A 23,851-nucleotide genomic window follows, 5' to 3' on the forward strand; every position below is an offset into this window, starting at 1 on the left:
TCCTTTTTCACAAATGAATGTATTCTTATTATTGTATATTTCTTTACATTTTTTCTAATACATTGCTATATCAATATGTACCCTTGGTCTTATTTCTCAACTCAGTCTCTTTCCAACGTCAATTGAATGCTAGCATAGATAGCGAAACTTTACTGTATTTTTGAACATATATCTATCCCATTTTTAAATTTTGTTTTGTTTTGAAGTGCCTCTCAGGCTATTTGTCAACTGCACCATTTCAGCAAATTCTTGTAGCTTGTCATGCCAGTCCGTTATTGTCGAAACTTCGTCTTCCTTCCACCCCTTTCCCACCTAAGTCCGAGCTGTGGCCGTTGCATATAAAAATATCTCTCTAAAGGCATTCAGGATGTCCCTGCCAACAATACTTAACAGAGATCCCTATGGTCTTTTTAGAAAAGTTATTCCAAACACCTTTTTTAACTCATCATAAATTAAGGCCCATAATACTTTGATCTTCATACACGTCAATTAGCCAAAGCCTGGATTCTAAAGCTGTATAATGGTTTTCCCCACCTTTGTATGGATTCTTTGATGGGAAGTGAGATTCCGGCTGTTACTGAAGCTCTTTCAACATTCCACACACTGATAAGGTTTCTCCCCTGTGTGAATTCTTTGATGGGTAGTGAGATGGGAGCTCTGACTGAAGCTCTTTCCACATTCCACACACTGATAAGGTTTCTCCCCTGTATGAATTCTTTGATGGGTAGTGAGAGAGGAGGTATGAGTGAAGCTCTTTCCACATTCCAAACACTGATAGGGTTTCAACCCTGTATGAATTTTTTGATGGGAAGTGAGAGAGAAGGTCTGACTGAAGCTCTTTCCACATTCCACACACTGATAGGGTTTCTCCCCTGTATGAATTCTTTGATGGGAAGTGAGATGGGAGCTCTGACGGAAGCTCTTTCCACATTCCACACACTGATAGGGTTTCTCCCCTGTATGAATTCTTTGATGGGAAGTGAGAGAGGAGCTATCAGTGAAGCTCTTTCCACATTCCACACACTGATAGGGTTTCTCCCCTGTATGAATTCTTTGATGGGAAGTGAGAGAGGAGCTCTGAATGAAGCTCTTTCCACATTCCACACACTGATAGGGTTTCTCCCCTGTATGAATTCTTTGATGGGAAGTGAGATTGCGGCTGTTTCTGAAGCTCTTTCCACATTCCACACACTGATAGGGTTTTGCCCCTATATGAATTCTTTGATGGGAAGTGAGAAAGGAGCTATCAGTGAAGCTCTTTCCACATTCCACACACTGATAGGGTTTGACCACTGTATGAATTCTTTGATGGGAAGTGAGATGGTGGCTGTGACTGAAGCTCTTTCCACATTCCACACACTGATAAGGTTTCTCCCCTGTATGAATTCTTTTATGGGAAGTGAGAGCGGAGCTCTGATTGAAGCTCTTTCCACATTCCACACACTGATAGGGTTTCTCCCCTGTATGAATCCTTTGATGGGAGGTGAGAGAGGAGCTATCAGTGAAGCTCTTTCCACATTCCACACACTGATAGGGTTTCTCCCCTGTATGAATTCTTTGATGGGAAGTGAGAGAGGAGCTCTGAATGAAGCTCTTTCCACATTCCACACACTGATAGGGTTTCTCCCCTGTATGAATTCTTTGATGGGAAGTGAGATTGCGGCTGTTTCTGAAGCTCTTTCCACATTCCACACACTGATAGGGTTTTGCCCCTATATGAATTCTTTGATGGGAAGTGAGAAAGGAGCTATCAGTGAAGCTCTTTCCACATTCCACACACTGATAGGGTTTGACCACTGTATGAATTCTTTGATGGGAAGTGAGATGGTGGCTGTGACTGAAGCTCTTTCCACATTCCACACACTGATAAGGTTTCTCCCCTGTATGAATTCTTTTATGGGAAGTGAGAGCGGAGCTCTGATTGAAGCTCTTTCCACATTCCACACACTGATAGGGTTTCTCCCCTGTATGAATTCTTTGATGGGAAGTGAGATTGTGGCTGTGACTGAAGCTCTTTCCACATTCCACACACTGATAGGGTTTCTCCCCTGTATGAATCCTTTGATGGGAGGTGAGAGAGGAGCTATCAGTGAAGCTCTTTCCACATTCCACACACTGATAGGGTTTCTCCCCTGTATGAATTCTTTGATGGGAAGTGAGATGGGAGCTCTGACTGAAGCTCTTTCCACATTTCATGCACTGATAGGGTTTCGCCCCTGTATGAATCCTTTGATGGGAGGTGAGGGAGGAGCTATCAGTGAAGCTCTTTCCACATTCCACACATTGATAAGGTTTCTCCCTTGTATGAATTCTTTGATGGGAAGTGAGACTGTGGCTGTGACAGAAGCTCTTTCCACATTCCACACACTGATAAGGTTTCTCCCCTGTATGAATCCTTTGATGATAAGTGAGAGAGGAGCTATCAGTGAAGCTCTTTCCACATTCCCCACACTGATAGGGTTTCTCCCCTCTATGAATTCTTTGATGGGAAGCAAGATTCTGGCTGTGACTGAAGCTTTTTCCACATTCCATGCACTGATAGAGCTTATTACCAATAAGATTTTGTTGATGGTAAGTGTAATGGGAGCTCTCACTGCAGCTTTCTCCACACTCCAAATTTTTACGTGGCTTCTCCTCTCTGGGGATTTTTTCACGGTCACCTTTGTTCTCGATTTCCGATTCATCAGAATCTGCAATGGAGACAAAAAGGGATAAGAGCCTCCTGAATAAATGGAGAAGAACCGAAGGGAGTTGTGTCATATGACAAAGACACATGAGAGCAGAAGCAGGAAACAGGCTGGGAGGTGCTGGGAATGCACAATCATTTGGGTCTACTAAAGTCATTCAGGCCTAACTGCTAACTGTTGAGTCACTCTGACATGTGACTTGGCAGCCATTTTCTCTCTGTGTTCTCTGTAAGATTTCAGTCAGAGTCAGTCCGCCTCAGTTGTGAGCAGAGTCAGTATGTAATATCAGTCAAACTGTTTGGAACCATGTTTTTATGAAGAAGTTTATTTTAACTCAGTAAAGCTCTTATTCTTTCACTTAGAAACTCAGCATTATTAATTTACACTGCGCGTCAAATTGGGTATGTGTTCATTACCTGTGTTGTTTGTCATTAACCAACATATTTATTATTGGATTCTGATGAATTGTTGAATGTTGCTTTCTTTGATACACAGTAGTGATCAAAATCCCCTTCATAGATCACTGCCTTGCCGTGGCAAAGGGACTTGAATAACTCAGAGAAGCTATGCAAAGAAATAGAGGAAAACAATAGAATGGGAAAAAGCAGAGATCTGTTCAAGAAAATTGGAGATATGAAAGGAACACTTTGTACACAGATTACCATAATAAAGGACAAAAGTGGTAAGGACCTAACAGAAGCAGAAGACATCAAGAAGAGGTGGCAAGAATACACAGAGGAATTATACCAGAAATATATGGATGTCTCATACAGCCCAGGTAGTGTGGTTGCTGACCTTGAGCCAGACATCCTGGAGAGTGAAGTCAAATGGGCCTTAAAAAGCACTGCTAATAACAAGGCCAGTGGAAGTGATGATATTCCAGCTGAACTATTTAAAATTTTAAAAGATGATACTGTTAAGGTGCTACACTCAATATGCCAGCAAGTTTGGAAAACTCAGCAGTGGCCAGAAGATTGGAGAAGATCAGTCTACATCCCAATCCCAAAGAAGGGCAGTGCCAAAGAATGCTCCAACTACCGCACAATTGCACTCAAATCACATAAGCAAGGTTATGCTTAAAATTCTACAAGGCAGGCTTAAGCAGTATGTGGACTGAGAACTCCCAGAAGTGCAAGCTGGATTTCGAAGGGGCAGAGGAACCAGAGACCAAATTGCAAACATGCGCTGGATTATAGAGAAAGCTAGAGAGTTCTAGAAAAACATCTACTTCTGCTTCATTGACTATGCAAAAGCTTTTGACTGTGTTGACCACAGCAAACTATGGTAAGTTCTTAAAGAAATGGGAATGCCTGGGTTTTAATAATGTCTTTGGGTGGCATGCATATCTATGGTACGACAAGGTTAAAGTTCATAAAGCTTTTAAGAGTCATATTGTCAGGAAAGCTTTGTTTAATGTCTGGACAAAATACAAAGACTTACTTGAAAATAAAACCCCAAGGTGGTTGTCACCGATGGAAGCAAAGGCTCTGAAAAAGCTCAATATGGAGGCCAAATGGCCGAAATATTGGGAAATTTTAGAGCAAGAAGGGGACATTTTAGAGCAAGAAGGGGACAAACTAAAATTGCAAAGTTTTGAGAAATTAAAAGATAAAGTGTGTGATTGGTTGCATTATAATTGGTTGCCTATAATTTGGATAGGAAAATTGGCTTCCAGGTGGAAAAATAAAAATTGGAGACAGAACTGTTAGACCCCAATACAAAGATATTGTCAAGAATGTATAACTTGCTGTTAAAATGGAACACTCATGATGAAGCGGTTAAACCGGCTATGAATAAATGGGCACAAGATGTCGGACACAACATCACGCTAGCTGACTGGGAACAGTTGTGGACCACAGGTATGAAATTTATGGCATGTAATTCCCTAAGAGAGAATATTATGAAAATGATGTACAGGTGGTACATGACACCAGTCAAGCTTGCAAAAATCTATCATTTACCCGACAATAAATGTTGGAAATGTAAAGAGACAGAAGGTACATTGTTTCACCTTTGGTGGACGTGCCCAAGGATTAAGGCTTTCTGGGAGATGATCTATAACGAAATGAAAAGGGTATTTAAATATACCTTCTTGAAGAAACCAGAGGCCTTTCTCCTGGGCTTAGTCGGCCAATTGGTGCCAAAGAAGGATAGAACTTTCTTTATGTATGCAACAACAGCAGCAAGAATACTTATCGCGAAGTATTGGAAGACACAAGATCTACCCACCCTGGAAGAGTGGCAGATGAAGGTGATGGACTATATGGAACTGGCTGAAATGACTGGCAGAATCCGAGATCTGCGAGAAGAGTTGGTGGAAGAAGACTGGAAGAAATTTAAAGACTATCTGCAGAAATATTGCAAAATTAATGAATGTTAAAATGATGTTGGATTGAAATTAAGTGGTATTAGTAAAAAGGTTAATAAGAATATGTAAAATGGATTGATGATGGATGAAATCATAAAAGTTATATTATGTTGAGATATAGAGTTAAGATAAATGAAAGAGGGTAAGAATTTGCTGAACAGAATATGAGAACGGGAATACAAAAAAGGGAGGTGTGAGGAGGTCAGGGAAATAAGTAACTAAAATTAAGACATGAAACATATGATTCTTTCTTTTCTTTAATTTTTTTTCTTTTTTATACTTGTTATGTATCTTGTATTTTGTACTTTTATCTTCTGTATTTTTTCTTTCTTGTGTTTTTTCTTTCTTTTTTTCCTTTTTAATATGTAAAACTTTAATAAACATTTATATAAAAAAAAGAAAAGAAATGGGAGTGCCTGATCATCTCGCCTGTCTCCTGAGAAATCTCTATGTCAGACAAGAAGCTACAGATAGAACTGGATATGGAACAACTGATTGGTTCAAAATAGGGAAAGGAGTAAGACAAGGCTGTATACTGTCTCCCTGCTTATTTAACTTATATGCAGAATTCATCATGCGAAAGGCTGGGCTGGATGAATCCCAAGCCAAAATTAAGATTACCGGAAGAAATATCAGATATGCAGACGACAGAACCTTGAGGGCAGAAAGTGAGGAGGAATTAAAGAACCTTTTAATGAGGGTGAAAGAGGAGAGTGCAAAATATGGTCTGAAGCTCAACATCAAAAAAAGGAAGATCATGGCCACTGGGCCCATCACCTCCTGGCAAATAGAAAGGGAAGAAATGGAGGCAGTGAGAGATTTTATTTCCTTGGGCTCCATGATCACTGCAGATGGTGACAGCAGTCACAAAATTTAAAGACGCCTGCTTTTTGAGAGAAAAGCAATGACCAACTTAGAGACACCACCTTGCCAACAAAGGTCCATATAGTTAAAGCTCTGGTTTTCCCAGTAGTGATGTACGGAAGTGAGAGCTGGAGCATAAAGAAGGCTTATCACCGAAGAATGGATGCTTTTGAATTATGTTGCTAGAGGAGACTCTTGAGAGTCCCATGGACTGCAGGAAGATCAAACCTATCCAATCTTAAAGAAATCAGCCCTGAGTGCTCACTGGAAGGACAGACCCTGAAGCTGAGGCTCCAAGACTTTGGCCACCTCATGAGAAGAGAAGACTCCCTGGAAAAGGGATGTTGGGAAAGATGGAGGGCACAATGAGAAGGGGATGACAGAGGACGAGATGGTTGGACAGTGTTCTCGAAGCTACGAGCATGAGTTTGAGCAAACTGCGGGAGACAGTGGAAGACAGAAGTGCCTGGTGTGCTCTGGTCCCTGGGATCACGAAGAGTCGGACACGACTAAGCGATTAAACAACAACAACAGTGGCCAAAACTGTGGAAGCCTTTTGGGAAAAAAGTGTATTTCAGAGGTTTGATGGCTCATAACCCCACTTATTTTGGAGTAATATTATAAAGTTATTTATCAGTGGGAAGATAATTTAATCAAGAATGCAATCCAAGAAAGTTTGTTCAATTATCTGTATTCTATCAAACATTATAGCCAAATAAGCAGAAAAAGGAAGCACAACATGCTTAGGTTGACTTTTGTCAGTGTGTTACGTGATTGCTAACAAGTTGGTTGGTTTAAAACGGCATTTCCGTGCGCTGCTCTGGTTCGCCAGAAGAGGATTGGTCATGCTGACCACATGAACTGGAAGCTGTACGCCGGCTCCCTTGGCCAATAAAGTGAGATGAGTGCCACAACCCAAGAGTCGTTCGCCACTGGACTTAGCAGTCAGGGGTCCCTTTAACTTTAAATGCTCCCCAAATACATAAACGAAATGCTTGAGCCCAAACTGAAGCGTTCCGCAGGTGATCTTTTCCCAGATACTGAAGCATATTTATTTATTTATTTCAACAGGATTCAGCTCCATGTCCTGTTGCTGCTGTGTGCAAACGGTCCTTTCAAGATGATCCCATTCTACTTTCGGAATGGCCTGGGAATAGCCCAAACTTTAACCCAATCGGAAATCTATGGAGCCGACGAAAGAAACTTGTTAATCAGAGGCAACCCAGCAATAAAGCCCAATCAACAGAGGCACTAATTCAGTCTTGGTTTCACATTATTAGAGCTGCAGAACTAAAAACTTGGTACACTTCATGGGAAGGTGTTGTAAGGCCATAATGAAAGCTAAAGGTTACCAATGGTTACCAAAGGTTTCACGTTTTTTCTTTATGACTGCTGTTCTAATAAATATTCCTTCATAAAAGTCATTGCATTACATTCTTCATTAAATTATCTTTCCATTGCTTTATAATTTTATGGTATTACTCCACACAAAACTGGTGTTATGAGCCATCAAACCTCAGAAACACACTTTTCACAAAAGGTTTCCACAATTTTGGCCACTAGTATAAGTTGTTCATTTTAAAGTTAATGTTCTTTTTATATGGAATCAGATTATTATTATTTATGTTTCATGATGATATATGTGTTGGAAGCCGCCCAGAGTGGCTGGGGCAACCCAACCAGATGGGCAGAGTAGAATTAAAAATATTATTATTATTATTATTATTATTATTATTATTATTATTATTACTACTACTACAGTGGTACCTTGATTTAAGAACTGTCCTGTTCCGGAAACGATTAGGTTTCTAAACCGAGGTACCACTGTATTACTATTACTATCATCATCATCATCACTGCTACTACTACCTGAGATTCAATAAGCCTAGCTCTTCTCTGGGGTGGATTTTGTTTGGCCCAGTCATGGCATCCCCTCCATCGCCAATGTCAGTCGTTTCTTTCGTCAACCCAAGACTGACAGGAGCAAAAACAAAAACCTGAAGCTACTTAGCTTTCCTAACAGTTCTGAAGCTGACATTTAAGATGGCCTCAGACGTTCAGACCAGCCCAATCCTGGTAGAAAAAGGAATAATTTGAGGAAGATTGTTCAAAGAAAAAACTGTAATTTACTCTTTATTTTGGGGGTGTTAGGTTCCCAGGTGTTATAGGGGGCGCTGTTGAGCTCTGTGAAAATAGATGAGGTTGGTTACATTGAGGTATTTTTTGAATTTCCAGGCAGATATGACAATCCCACAGGGAGCCTTACCAAGAGAGGCCACGATCCCACGATTCTCCTCCATGACGTCCTTATGCAGAGCTCTCTGGTCAGGATCCAGCAACGCCCACTCCTCGTCCGTGAAACAAACAGCGACATCTTCAAAGCACACTGGACCCTAAAAGAAAAAGGGAAATGTCCTCCTCTGAGACAGCAGAAATATGATCTGCTACACAATGCTCTGTTGTTTCCTTCCTGTTAATTGCGGTTTTGTTTCAATAGGACTGCTTTGCTACACATTTTAATTATGGGTGCTTATTTTATTCTGCGTTTTAATTATGGGTATTTGTCTTTGTGGGCGGCTTCCAACAAAACACTAAAATACAATAATCTATTAAACATTAAAATCTTCCCTAAACAGGGCTGCCTTTAGATGTCTTCTAAAAGTTTGGTAGTTAATTTTCTCTTTGACATCTGGTGGCAGGTCGTTCCACAGGGCGGGTGCCACTACCGATAAGGCCCTCTGCCTGGTTCCCTGTAACTTGGCTTCTCGCAGCAAGGGAACCGCCAGAAGGCCCTCAGCGCTGGACCTCAGTGTCTGGGCAGAACGATGGAAGTGGAGACGCTCCTTCAGGTATACAGGACCGAGGCCGTTTAGGGCTTTAAAGGTCAGCACCAACACTTTGAATTGTGCTCGGAAACGTACTGGGAGCCAGTGTAGGTCTTTCAAGACCAATGTTATATTGTCTCGGCGGTCACTCCCAGTCACCAGTCTAGCTGCCGCATTTTGGATTAGTTGTAATTTCCGGGTCACCTTCAAAAGTAGCCCCACATAGAGCGCATTGCAGTAGTCCAAGTGAGAGATAACCGGAGCATGCACCACTCTGGAGAGACAGTCTGCGGGCAGGTAGGGTCTCAGCCTGCATAAAAGATGGAGCTGATAAACAGCTGCCTTGGACACACAATTGACCTGTGCCTCCATGGACAGCTGCGAGTCCAGAATGACTCCCAGGCTGCGCACCTGGTCCTTCAGGGGCACAGTTACCCCATTCAGGACCAGGGCGTCCCCCACACCTGCCCACCTCCTGTCCCCCAAAAACAGTACTTCTCTCTTTTCAGGATTCACTCTCAATCTGTTAACCGCCTTCCATCCTCCAATAGCCTCCAGACACTCACACAGGACTTTCACCTCCTTCACTGGTTCCTATTTGAAAGAGAGGTATAGCTGGGTATCATCCACATACTGATGAGCACCCAGCCCAAAGCCCCTGATGATCTCTCCAAGTGGCTGCATGTAGATGCTGAAAAGCATGGGGGAGAAGACAGAACCCTGAGGCACCCCACAAGTGAGAGCCCAGGGGTCTGAACACTCGTCCCCCACCACCACTTTCTGAACATGGTCCAGGAGGAAGGAGCGGAACCACTACATGACAGTGCCCCCAGCTCCCAGCCCCTCAAGACGGTCCAGAAGGATGTTATGGTTGTTCAGAAACCACTCGCTGAATCACCTTGCCCAAGCATGGAAGATTTGAGACTGGGCAATAGTTAGCCATATTGGCAGCATCTAAAGATGTTTTTTTAAGAAGCGGTTTGATAACCGCCTCTTTCAGCGGGTCTGGGAAGGCTCCCTCACAGAGAGAAGCATTCACCACCTCGCAAAGCCCATCGCCCAGCCCTTCCCGGCTAGCTTTTATAAGCCAGGATGGGCAAGGATCAAGGAGACAGGTGGTTGGTCTCACTCGTCCAAGCAGCCTGTCCACATCCTCGGAGGTAACAGATTGGAATTGATCCCTGGCAACTTGACTAGACAGGGCTCTAGCACTCTCCTGCCCCGGCCCTGCTCCCACGGTGGAGTCTACCTCTTCCTGAATCTGAGCGACTTTGTCTGCAAAAAATTTTGCAAAATCATTGCAGGAGATCATGTGGCCCATACTGGGCCCCGATGTAGCAGGTGGTTCCGCTAAATTGCAAACCACCTGAAAAAGTCTCCTGCTGCTGTTTTCTGCAGATGCAGAAAGTCTTCTTCGCCGTCGCTACCGCCACTTAGTAGGCTCGACATTGAGCTCTAACCCGTGTCCAGTCAGCTTCAGAATGAGTTATCCGCCACCGGCGCTCTAGCTGTCTCAGCGATTGTTTCATTGCCCTCAGATCCGTGGAAAACCACAGGGCCGTCTGGGGTACATGCAGTCGAAGAGGGCGCTTCAGAGCCAAACAGTCAATAGCCCTGGTTAACTCCACATTCCAGCGGGCCACCAGGGAATCAGCTGAAAGGCCATCAACATGGGATAAAGCATACCCTACCACTCTCTGGAAACCATTTGGAGCCATTAAGTGGCGGGGGCGGACCACCTGGATCGGTCCCACCTCCCTGCAGAGGGAAAGGGCCGCAGAGAAGTCCAGCTGCACCAGGAAGTGATCGGACCATGGCACTGTAACCCCTCCTCCCCACCCACAAGGCCTGGGTTGCTGTGTGTAAGAGAAACCTGATGGGCAAGCAACTGCAAGGACAGGCCCATCTGCTTCATCCAACCAAGTCTCTGTTACACATGCCAGGTCAAGTCCTCCATCCATGATCAAGTCATGGATGGCAGTGGCTTTATGAATCATTGACCTGGCATTGCACAGCAGCACCTTCAGGTCATGTGGGTATCGCTTGCTGATTCTAGTATCCATCCAGTCAGTACCAGACCCAGAGGCAGGGATAGTCCTCAAACAACGACTAAACCTGCCTCCTCTGTAATGACATGCTCTGGTCTTAGCGTAACTCCTCCTCCTACCCGTGATCACTGAGATCGGTTGTCCCAGTGCATCCCCCCCCCCCATGGAACATGCCCCAGCTATTTTGTGGGCTGGGACCCACTACCCGGCAGCCCTGACCCCTTCCCTTAAGAACAAAATAAAACCCTTATAAAAGAAAATATAATTCCAGAACCGAACCAAACATCCTTGCCAACCCCCACAAAAAAAAGTAATCAAAATGGAAAAAAGAAAATTTTAAAAACATTTTTTAAAGAACATTGCGCTGCTTCGAGTCCTCCTGGCCAGCAGCAGCAGCAGCAACCGTCCTTATGAGGCTTCAGGCCCCGTCCTGGGCCAGGTGGTGAGTGGCAGGAGCAGGGCCCTCAGGCACTCACGCAAGGGAGTTGTTTCAACAGGATTGCTTTGCTGCACATTTTATTTATAGATGCTTATTTTATTCTAAGTTTTAATTTTGGGTATTCGTCTTTGTGCAAATACGTGGTTCTCCACCTTGTGTTTTCCAAGTCATTCTGCCTACGCAAGCATTCCAGTTTCCCCGATGGAAGAGTCCACTTTCTCCTCTCCTCCTGAGCTGTTCTGGGGAGTTCCCTCCCAATGCCCTAGAGCCAAATTCCAGGGGTTCATGGGGGCATGGAGAGGGGGAGGAATGGGGGGCAGGCCCCATTTTGCAGCCAATGGGGCTGGATAGGTGAACCCAGGCCACTATTTGTTCTCATTTGTCCACTGCTCAGGAACCAATCTGAGCATTCAGTGATCAATCTAGAAATAAAATAAGCCTGTTTTGGATGGTCATCTGTCTTGGATGATCTAGCAGAGATTCCTGCTATGCACAGGGTCTCCTGGCTCTGAGAGACAAGCAGGGAGGGTGGCTTCTGGCAAAAGGAGCAAATGATTCAGCAGAGGAAACACAGCCCAGAATAACTAAGGAGATAGTACAAGAATACTTGGCTAGTCTAGATGTATTCAAGTCTCCAGGGCCAGATGAACTGCATCCAAGAGTATTAAGAGAACTGGCAGATGTGATTTCAGAACCACTGGCAGTCATCTTTGAGAATTCCTGGAGAACAGGCGAAGTCCCGGCAGACTGGAGGAGGACAAATGTTGTCCCTATTTTCAAAAAGGGGAAAAGAGAGGACCCAAATAATTACCGCCCAGTCAGTCTGACATCAATACCAGGGAAGATTCTGGAGCAGATCATTAAGCAAACAGTCTGTGAGCACCTAGAAAGGAATGCTGTGATCACCAATAGTCAGCATGGATTTCTGAAAAATAAGTCATGTCAGACTAACCTGATCTCGTTTTTTGACAGAATTACAAGCCTGGTAGATGAAGGGAACGCAGTGGATGTAGCCTACCTTGATTTCAGCAAGGCATTTGACAAGGTGCCCCATGATATTCTTGTAAAGAAGCTGGTAAAATGCGGTCTTGACTATGCTACCACTCAGTGGATTTGTAACTGGCTGACTGACCGAACCCAAAGGGTGCTCATCAATGGTTCCTCTTCATCCTGGAGAAGAGTGACTAGTGGGGTGCCACAGGGTTCTGTCTTGGGCCCGGTCTTATTCAACATCTTTATCAACGACTTGGATGATGGACTCAAGGGCATCCTGATCAAATTTGCAGATGACACCAAACTGGGAGGGGTGGCTAACACCCCAGAGGACAGGATCACACTTCAAAACGACCTTGACAGATTAGAGAACTGGGCCAAAACAAACAAGATGAATTTTAACAGGGAGAAATGTAAAGTATTGCACTTGGGCAAAAAAAATGAGAGGCACAAATACAAGATGGGTGACACCTGGCTTGAGAGCAGTACATGTGAAAAGGATCTAGGAGTCTTGGTTGACCACAAACTTGACATGAGCCAACAGTGTGACGCGGCAGCTAAAAAAGCCAATGCAATTCTGGGCTGCATCAATAGGAGTATAGCATCTAGATCAAGGGAAGTAATAGTGCCACTGTATTCTGCTCTGGTCAGACCTCACCTGGAGTACTGTGTCCAGTTCTGGGCACCACAGTTCAAGAAGGACACTGACAAACTGGAACGTGTCCAGAGGAGGGCAACCAAAATGGTCAAAGGCCTGGAAACGATGCCTTATGAGGAACGGCTAAGGGAGCTGGGCATGTTTAGCCTGGAGAAGAGGAGGTTAAGGGGTGATATGATAGCCATGTTCAAATATATAAAAGGATGTCACATAGAGGAGGGAGAAAGGTTGTTTTCTGCTGCTCCAGAGAAGTGGACACGGAGCAATGGATCCAAACTACAAGAAAGAAGATTCCACCTAAACATTAGGAAGAACTTCCTGACAGGAAGAGCTGTTTGACAGTGGAATTTGCTGCCAAGGAGTGTGGTGGAGTCTCCTTCTTTGGAGGTCTTTAAGCAGTTGCTGCTTGCTGCTTGCTGCCCAGGAGGACTCCCCTGTGTGAGTGCCTGAGGGCCCTGCTCTTGCCACTTACCACATGGCCGGGGCGGGGCCTGAAGCCTCATAAGGACTGCGTGCTGCTTGCTGCCGCTGCCCAGGAGGACTCCCCTGTGTGAGTGCCTGAGGGCCCTGCTCTTGCCACTTACCACATGGCCGGGGGCGGGGCCTGAAGCCTCATAAGGACTGCGTGCTGCGTGCTGCTTGCTGCCGCTGCCCAGGAGGACTCCCCTGTGTGAGTGCCTGAGGGCCCTGCTCTTGCCACTTACCATCTGGCCTGGGGCGGGGCCTGAAGCCTCATAAGGACTGCTTGCTGCTTGCTGCCTGCTGCCCAGAAGGACTCCCCTGTGTGAGTGCCTGAGGGCCCTGCTCTTGCCACTTACCATCTGGCCTGGGGCGGGGCCTGAAGCCTCATAAGGACTGCTTGCTGCTTGCTGCCTGCTGCCCAGGAGGACTCCCCTGTGTGAGTGCCTGAGGGCCCTGCTCCTTCCTGCCACTTACCATCTGGCCTGGGGCGGGGCCTGAAGCCTCATAAGGACTGCGTGCTGCTTGCTGCCTGCTGCCCAGGAGGACTCCCCTGTGTGAGTGCCTGAGGGCCCTGCTCTTGCCACTTACCACCTGGCCCAGGGCAGGGCCTGACAGGCCTCACCAGGACAGTTGTTACTGCCAGGGGGGCACAGAGTGTTTTTAGAGTGTTTTTAAAATGTTTTAAAAAATTTTCTTTTGGATTTTTTGTATGTGGCAGGTGGGGGTGGGATGGATGTTTGGTTGGGCTTGGGGATTTTTTTTATTTTTATTTTGATGTTTTTGTAATTTTTACATTATTATTTTTTTGTTTGTATTGTTTTATTGGTTTTGTTTGTTTGTTTAAGGTGTTATTTCGTTCTTAGGGGGAGGGGTCAGGGCTGCCGGGGAGTGGGCCCCAGCCCACAAAATGGCTGGGGCATGTTCCACAGGGGGGGATGCACTGGGACAACCGATCTCAGTGATCACGGGTAGGAGGAGGAGTTACGCTAAGACTAGACCACGTCATTACAGAGGGGGCAGGTTTAGTCGTTGTCTGAGGACTATTCCTGCCTCCGGGTCTGGCCTTGACCGGATGGATACTAGAATCAGCAAGGGATACCCACATGACCTGAAGGTGCTGCTGTGCAATGCCAGGTCAATGATTCATAAGACCACTGCCATCCATGACTTGATCATGGATGGAGGACTTGACCTGGCGTGTGTAACAGAGACTTGGTTGGATGAAGCAGATGGGCCTGTCCTTGCCGCTGCTTGTCCACCTGGTTTCTCTTACGCACAGCAACCCAGGTCATGTGGGCGGGGAGGGGGGGTTGCAGTGATTTTTAGGAAGTCATTAGTTTGCACCGGGCGTCCTATTGGGAAGACCCAGTTTTCCGAGTGCATGTTCTGGAAGTTGGGCAATAGGGGCAGTACAGGATTCCTTTTGGTGTATTGACCTCCCCGCTGCACCAAGGATTCCCTGCCCGAGCTGCTTCAGGTCGTGGCGGATGTTCTCCTGGAGACACCTAGCTTGGTCGTCCTAGGGGATTTTAACATCCATGCCGACACGACCTTACAAGGGGCAGCTCGGGACTTCGTGGAAAGCATGGCCTCCATGGGGCTGTCCCTGAATAAGTCTGGCCCAACCCATAGCTGCGGACATGCCTTGGACCTGGTGTTTACCTCTATGGATGTTGGTGATCTGACACTAAGTAAAAGCGAAACGAAAGAAGTGCCATGGTCAGATCACTTCCTGGTGCAACTGGACTTCTCTGCGACCCATCCCCTCTGCAGGGAGGTGGGACCAATTCGGATGGTCCGCCCCCGCCACTTAATGGATCCAAATGGTTTCCAGAGAGTGGTAGGGGATGCTTTATCCCATGTTGATGGCCTTTCAGCTGATTCCCTGGTGCCCGCTGGAATGTGGAGTTAACCAGGGCTATTGACTGTTTGGCTCTGAAGCGCCCTCTCCGATTGCATGGAGCCCGGACAGCCCCGTGGTTTTCCACGGATCTGAGGGCAATGAAACAATCGTTGAGACGGCTAGAGCGCCGGTGGCGGATAACTCATTCCGAATCTGACCGGACACAGGTTAGAGCTCAACGTCGAGCCTACCAAGTGGCGATAGCGACGGCGAAGAAGAATTTCTTCACCGCCTCTATTGCATCTGCAGAAAACAGCAGCAGGAGACTTTTTCAGGTGGTTCACAATTTAGCAGAACCACCTGCAACATCGGGGCCCAGTACGGGCCACATGTTCTCCTGCAATGATTTTGCAAAGATTTTTGCAGATAAAATCGCTCAGATTGGGGAAGAAGTAGACTCCACCATGGGAGCAGGGACGGGGCGGGAGAGTGCTAGAGTTCTGTCTAGTCAAGTTGAGTGGGATCAATTCCAATCTGTTACCTCCGAGGATGTGGACAGGCTGCTTGGACAAGTGACACCAACCACCTGTCTCCTGGATCCTTGCCCATCCTGGCTTATAAAAGCTAGCCGGGAAGGACTGGGCAATGGGCTTTGTGGGGTGGTGAATGCTTCCCTCCGTGAGGGAGCCTTCCCAAACCCGCTGAAAGATGCGGTTATTAAACCGCTTCTTAAAAAACCATCTTTAGATGCGGCCACGATGGCCAACTATCGCCTAGTCTCAAATCTTCCATTCTTGGGCAAGGTGATTGAGCGAGCGGTTGCCGAACAACTCCAGGCACGCCTGGAAGAAGCGGACCATTTGGATCCCTTCCAGTCGGGATTCAGGCCTCATCATGGGACTGAAACTGCCTTGGTCACACTGGTTGATGATCTCCGGCGGGCTAGGGACAAAGGTGAGAGCTGTTTCCTAGTTCTGCTGGATCTCTCAGCGGCGTTTGATACCATCGACCATAACATCCTTCTGGACCGTCTTGAGGGGCTGGGAGCTGGGGGCACTGTCATACAGTGGTTCCGCTCCTTCCTCCTGGGCCGTGTTCAGAAAGTGGTGGTGGGGGATGAGTGTTCAGACCCCTGGGCTCTCACTTGTGGGGTGCCTCAGGGTTCTGTCCTCTCCCCCATGCTTTTCAACATTTACATGCAGCCGCTGGGAGAGATCATCAGGAGGTTTGGGCTGGGTGTTCATCAGTATGCGGATGATACCCAGCTCTACCTCTCTTTTAAATCAGAACCAGTGAGGGCGGTGAAGGTCCTGTGTGAGTGTCTGGAGGCGGTTGGAGGATGGATGGCGGCTAACAGATTGAGGTTGAATCCTGACAAGACAGAAGTACTGTTTTTGGGGGACAGGAGGCGGGCAGGTGTGGAGGATTCCCTGGTCCTGAATGGGGTAACTGTGCCCCTGAAGGACCAGGTGCGCAGCCTGGGAGACATTCTGGACTCACAGCTGTCCATGGAGGCACAGGTCAAATCTGTGTCCAGGGCAGCTGTTTACCAGCTCCATCTGGTACGTAGGCTGAGACCCTATCTGCCTGCGGACTGTCTCGCCAGAGTGGTGCATGCTCTGGTTATCTCCCGCTTGGACTACTGCAATGCGCTCTACGTGGGGCTACCTTTGAAGGTGACTCAGAAACTACAACTAATCCAGAATGCAGCAGCTAGACTGGTGACTGGGGGTGGCCGCCAAGACCATATAACACCAGTCTTGAAAGACCTACATTGGCTCCGAGTACGTTTCCGAGCACAATTCAAAGCGTTGGTGCTGACCTTTAAAGCCCTAAACGGCCTCGGTCCAGTATACCTGAAGGAGCGTCTCCACCCCCATCATTCTGCCCAGACGCTGAGGTCCAGCGCCAAGGGCCTTCTGGCAGTTCCCTCATTGCGAGAAGCAAAGCTACAGGGAACCAGGCAGAGGGCCTTCTCGGTAGTGGCGCCCGCCCTGTGGAACGCCCTTCCAGCAGATGTCAAAGAGATAAACAACTACCTGACATTCAGAAGACATCTTAAGGCAGCCCTGTTCAGGGAAGTTTTTAACGTGTGATATTTTACTGTATTTTTGGTTTTTATGGAAGCCGCCCAGAGTGGCTGGGGAGGCCCAGCCAGATGGGCGGGGTATAAATAATAAATTATTATTATTATTATTATTATTATTATAAAGGCTTGACAACCATATGTCAGGAGTGCTCTGATGGTGTTTCCTGCTTGGCAGGGTGTTGGACTCGATGGCCCTTGTGGTCTCTTCCAACTCTATGATTCTATGAAAAGGAGAGGGATCCACCTGTGGCTCTTCCTTATCCTGACTCACCTCTGCCTCTCGACCTCCCTCCTCCCACTCGCTTCCTTCCTCTTCTGCCTCTGATTCTGCACTGCATTCTGCCACAGAGTCTCCCAGCTCACTAAGCCCCTTTCGCCCTTCAGCTTCTGACACCTCCTCTTCCCAGGCTTCCCACTCTTCCCCCTCTGACCACCCATCCTTCTTCCACCTCCACTCCTTCGGCTCTGAGCCGTCTTCCCTTCCTGGTTCCATGGCTGCATCCTCCCACCATTCCTCTGTGCCCAACCAGCCCATGACATTGCTCCATCCCTCGGCCTCTGTCCCCACAAGGCAGCTTCCCCTGACCTGATCTGGTTCCACAGCCACTGCTTCCCTTCTGCCCCCATGAAAAGACGGATCAGGAAGTTTTGCCGGCATCATTCTGTCACCTGCAAGAGAAAAAAGGTGATCAGGACGCCTGGAGTGCCTGCTTCTCTCACAGGTGAAACAGGGCATCTCTTACTACAGATGGGCTTTTGAGAAAGACTTACCTGCTGAGAGCATTTGGACGTTTGTGCCCATTTCATATGTTTGTTGTGCAGAAATACATCTCCCCTCCTCGGGACCCTTCTTCCCAACTGTCTCCCCACAAAACAAGATGAAAAGAACCCTCAGATGAGTTGGAAAACCAACAGAATGAGACCAAACGGAGAAAAGCCACCTTCCTCCTTACCCAGTGGCCTCTCTCTGGTGTCCAACGGAGGCCTCTCTGCCTCACAGGAATCCAGGTCCATTTCTGCAAAGAGATCCTTTCCCTGAAAAAGAAACAAGGATTCAAAACACAGAATGGTGAGAAAGACTGCGAGATCTCATTCCATGGATGCTTTCCCAGAAAATGGATGGGCCATCAGCAGACCATTATGGGATGTTCTCTATCCTGTTTGGAGCCCCTTGGGAGTATCCAGAGGAAAGTCTCTCTCACCTGCTTTCTCTCCTCTGCCTGACTCAGGAGGAAACCTTCGGCCAGGGCCACCGCCTGGGAACTGCTCTCCGCTCCGCATTCCCTCACCCAGCTCTCCATCTCCAGGGGAAGGACAGCCAGGAACTGCTCCAAGATCACCAGGTCCAGCATCTCAGCTTTCGTGTGCCTTTCTGGCTTCAGCCACTGATGGTCAAGGTGGTAGAGTCGGCTGCAAACCTCTCGGGGTCCTTTGGCCTCCTGGCAGCAGAACTGCCTCAACTGCTGGCTCTGCACCTCTGAGCAGAGGGTGTCCTCCTCACCCAGGATCTTCTGCACTGGGTTTTCCCAGAATCCTCCACTGATCCCAGATTGGCTAGCATAGCTTCTTCCTGCCTCAGGGCCAGCTGAGTCTTGCTCATCCATCTGTGCTCTCAGGAAGCCTCTGAGAGATCAGAAGGAACCCTTTGGTCTTCTGACAAGTTCTGTCTGTCGTAATGAAAAGCTCTAGCAAATCCTACAAAGCAAATACATTGTTCTGTTACAGAATTTGTAGGACAGGAAAAGAAATATTTCCCTGAGCAAGTATGGATGAGTCTTGCTGGGAACCAGGGCTGGACTGCACCGCATCCCAGACCGTGAGCTATCTTTTTGAAAAGAAAGAGGAGGAAGAGGAGAATAAATAAGTCTCTCGCCTTCTAGCAATGCAAAATGTGGAGGCAACTGAAGGGACTTCTGGGAGATTAATCAACCTGGTTTCTGCTGCCTTCCAGTCAAAGCATGAAGTCAGAACCAACTGACAAGAGAATCGTTTGTATCTTGTGAAAATGGATACTTGGGTCTAGTGGGGGTCCTCAGGAGTTGCTCCCCCCCACTCCCCTGCTTCTGTCTCCTTTTCTTGCACTTGGATTCTCTGCTGCTCTCCAGACAGACTCCTGGGGTGGGGTCCCTTTTTATTTGCTCTGAGCGCCAGGTATGTATCTGATCAATCCCCTAAGGTCCAAATGGCCCCTTGAAATTTAGGCAGCTAATTTATTATCATTATTTCGCTAGATAACTTAACACACACACAGCCATTGATGCTAAAGTCCCTGCAGGTTCGGTGAGTAGCAGCGCCCATTTCCGCCTTCTTTGCCAGCAACAATCCCTTTGGGAGAGAGAGGACGTGGTCCTGGGATGCCATGCTCTGGGTGCGAGGGGATTGCTGCAGTGGCCTCCGTGGGGAGCTGCCCTGGGAGACGACTGGGAAACTGGTCCCCAATGCAGCAGCCAGACCAGGGGCTGGGATCCCTCTCTTTGTTCCTGGCCTTTCTCTCCCACCTTTCCTTCCTTCCTTCCTTCCTTCCTTCCTCCACGTGGGGTTTTCTTTGGGGGGGGGGCTAGTCCACCTCCTCATCCAGCTTTGGAAAACCATTTGCACATGTTTCCTCTGTTGTGCAATGAGGCTGAGCGATGTCACACAGAGTTAAAGTCCCAGGGACTCCTTTGTTTAAAGAAGGTAGATCTTTTCAGCAAGGGGGGGCCGAGGGCCGGATGAGTTTGGGATCCTCTGATCTCCAGGAAGGAGAGCGTGGCAGACCTGGCCCCTCCCGGATCAGGCCCCCCAGGCACCCTCTCCTGCTGCAGCCCTGGGACCCCCCCCCGTCTCCCCCCTGCACCCTCTGGGGGGAGAGAGAGGAGACTCACCAGATCCCAGGAGGGGACAGCGAGGCAGCCCTTGCAGGAGAGACCCCAAAGCAAGGAAAGGACTGGGGAGGGAGGGGCCTTGGCTCTGGAGGACCTGGCCTCCCTTGCCTCCTGTCCTCTCTAGGAAGGCAGCTCACTTCCCTTTAACCCTTGCCAAGCCGAGTCCCTCCGGCTCAGCCCTCTCTCGCTTGGCAGAACCTCAGATTCTTCTTATTTTTTATGGATTAAGGGGGCAGCTGCCCCCCTGGCTACGCCCATGCCCAGATATCCTTTGGGGGTGAGGCTCTTGGCTGGACTCTGAGCATCTCCCTCCCTTGGCCAGAAACCAGAGGAAGAGCTTGCAGGGAAAAGGGCTTTGCAGGAGGCAAGGAAGCTCCTCCTAGAATTCAGGAGTGGAGAGATAGGAGGGGATCCCAGGGTCATCTAGTCCAACCCCCAGCAATGCAGGAATCTCCCTAAAGCATCCATGGCAGATGGCCGTCCGATCTGTGCTTAGAAACCTCCACGGAAGGAGAGTCCACCACCTCCCAAGGGAGACCTTTCCCCTGCCCATCTGCTCTTAGATGTCCCTCAAGGCAGCGGGTCCTGAGTTCTAGTCCTGCTGAAACAATCGCACTGGCTACCAAGGAGGAACCAAGTAAATTTCAAAATAAATCCTATTCTCATCATAAATGAGTAATGCTTTCTCATGCATGCTTTTTATGCTAATAAAATGCTTAATTGCTAATTCAATGGACTGAAAATGGATTGTTGTTATTTTTATGTTTAGGGAAGCTTTTAATATTTGATGGACTATTGTATTTTAATATTTTGTTGAAAGTCGCCCAGAGTGACTGGGGAAACCCAGCCAGATGGGTAGTGTATAAATAAATTATTATTATTATTATTATTATTTATTAAATTGATCAGGTGAGTGTTCTCCTTTTGAAAGAGGCAGGTGGAATCTCCATGGTTGCTAATAGCATAACGTTGAAAGGCTAGGCAAATATGGGGAGCCCTAGAGCATCCGCTTGGCATGCAGAATGTCCCAGGGTCAACCCCTGACATCTCCTGCAAGGGCTGGACGAAATCCCTGCCTTAAACTCTGGGGAGCTGCTGCCAGTCAGTGTAGACCAGTGGTCCTCAAACTATGTCCCATGGGCCGAATCCAGCCCCCCAGGGTCGTGACTGTGGCCTGCACGGCCATTTCAGAACCCGCCAAGTGTCCGAGGCTGAAAGCATGTATAGATGGTATATTACACCGGTTAAGCTAGCAAAAATGTATAAAACATGTAATAAGTGTTGGAAATGTAAAGAAAAAGAAGGATCATTTTATCATATGTGGTAGGAGTGTAAGAAAGTGAAGGGTTTCTGGGAAATGATATATAATGAATTGAAGAAGATGTTGAAATATACATTTGTAAAGAAACCGGAAGCCTTTCTGTTAGGAATAAGAGGAAGAGAAATAAATAGAAGGGATAATAAAGTTTTTCAATACGCAGTAACAGCAGCAAGAATATTGATGGCCCAAAAATGGAAACAGGAGGAACTACCGACTCTTGAAGAATGGAGAATGAAACTTATCGACTCTGCAGAACTGGACAAATTAACTGGGAAGATTAGGTATCAACGGGACCACAAGTTCATCGAGGACTGGGGAAAATTTGTAGAATATCTGAAAAGTATATGTGATGAACAAACAACGCTAGTGGGATTTAAAGAGGCTTTGTGAAAGGTAGAGGAGTATTGTTAAACAGAAAGAGGACAGTAAAAGTAATATTAAAATGCAATATCAAATTTAGAAAATGTGTAAAAATGGGAAAATACGGATGATTGGCACAGAAGCTGATGGAAGTCCAAAAAGTTGAAATTTGTGAAAAATGTTTGATATTGGAATTTTTATAATGGAAAAATTTTAATAAAAATTATATATAAAAAAAGAAAGAAAGAAAGCATGTCGCCGTCAGCTCAGTCAGTCCCCGCACAGCACTGAGGTAAACGCCACAGGCGTGGTGGCTACTCTACCAATGAAAGGCCAGGGGTTTCGCCTGGGGACGGGAAAGTGTTGTCTTTTGGCTTGAAGAGTGAAGTTGAGGTTCCTTACGTATCCTTTAAAGGTGGGAGAAGGAGGTATAGTCCCATTTCTGTGAGTGGAGCAGAGGTCTTTCCACTCCTGTGATTTACATGCTCTGAAAGTTGGGATCTGTTTTGATATTTAAATTTTAAAAGGGTGGAGTGGAACTGGATATTGACCATCTCCTTAGCCTGGGGAGCCACATTCTGGTAGAAGGAGGCCAGGATTTGCCCCCAAGGCCTGGGATGTCCCTCCTCCCCTGCAGTAGGACTTGGAATCCAGGAGAAAACTCTTGGAATAGCCTTGCCAGGTGCTCAGGGAGGGACTGACCTGTCCCCATGTCCTTCTCTTTGCAGATGTGCTGCAAACTGTGTTAAAATGTGAAATTAAGCTTTATTTACAGCGGAAAATAACAAAGAAACATGGCGTGAGCTGTCTTCCACAGCCGGCTCCTCGGTCAGAGTAAAAGAAAACAAAGGATGGAAGTGATTTACAGACTGACTTCCATTCTTACACAGACAGTACAGAAGGTGTAAACATGGATATCATGTTGTAGGGAGCTGATTACATGTAGAGCTTTTTGCTTATAGTGCCTACTTATATTACTAATAGAGTGTATACTTATATTGCTATGACAATGCTAACTTTGCAATTTGAAGGGAAAGTTTTTGCTCTCCCTAGACTGAGGAGGAGAAGCTTCGAGACGCTTCGAGAAGCACTTCTCTTGCCCTAATTACCCATATAAGGAAATAAGGTCATGGCCTAACTGCCGAACTGTGGAGGATGCACCTGCATGGCCCCCTCCTGTTGTCACACCACATCATGCCACCTCTGAGCACGAGGCACCCATGCCCCTCTGCACCAATCTGACAGAAGGCCACGAGGCACCCATGCACCCCTTGAACCAATCAGGAACAGACACACAAGCTGATCACGAGCCATATGCAACAATGTATGGGGAACCAGGGTGGGGTAAAAGTATAAATGTTATTGCCTGAAGCTATGTGACGCAGCCAGTTTTCAGAAGTTATTCTGCTGGTTGCCTGCTGCAGTATTATTCAATAAATCTCTTTTCTTCGAACCTTCGTTTCCCTGGAACCTTTGTTACTCTCCGCGACCTGGGGTTGGCGGGCCTGCTGGATCCCAAGGTGAAAAGGGGGTTCAGCCTTCAGCTTGGGGGCTCGCCCGGGATAAGGCCCCCACCCCACAGGGGTCCGGAGGGCCAGGCCCGACCGCGGTGAACAGCCAGGACCGGCGTCTGCAACCTCCAGCGCGCACCCTGCCAGTTCGTGGGGGGAGATCGCTACACCGTGCCTGCGTGGAGACACCGGTCGGGGGAGAAAAGAGGACAGCCGGCGAGGGAGTGGTCCGCAGCGGAGCAGGTGAGCCCTAAGGGAAAATAGGGCAGGAGGTCCGATCAGCCTCCACTGGCCGTGGCAGTAAGGTGCCGCCAGTAGGGTAGAGGGAGAAGGGATTTTGTGTTGTGGAGCGTGGAGAGTGCAGGATACTCCAGTGAACGGATGAATGTGTGAGTGGCCGGGGCTTAGCGTCCCCTTGGTCAAGCGTGTGTAGGTCCGTGCGGTTCTTGGCAGCGCGAGCTCGTCCAAGCCACGGACTGTAGCGAATCCCGTGTGTTTGAAGAAAAACCCTGTATAGGA

The 23,851-nt window shown here is 47.4% G+C and overlaps 1 protein-coding gene and 1 pseudogene across 10 annotated transcripts in view; both read right to left on the bottom strand.

Moving 5' to 3' along the window:
• LOC128412207 (zinc finger protein 420-like) overlaps positions 1 to 23,851 on the bottom strand; it is a 378,482-nt gene that overhangs the window by 49,807 nt on the left and 304,824 nt on the right. The window lies entirely within an intron of this gene.
• LOC128412210 (zinc finger protein 665-like) lies at positions 189 to 20,209 on the bottom strand (annotated as a pseudogene).

This window comes from Podarcis raffonei, chromosome 4, assembly GCF_027172205.1.
Source record: "Podarcis raffonei isolate rPodRaf1 chromosome 4, rPodRaf1.pri, whole genome shotgun sequence".
Taxonomy (NCBI): domain Eukaryota; kingdom Metazoa; phylum Chordata; class Lepidosauria; order Squamata; family Lacertidae; genus Podarcis; species Podarcis raffonei.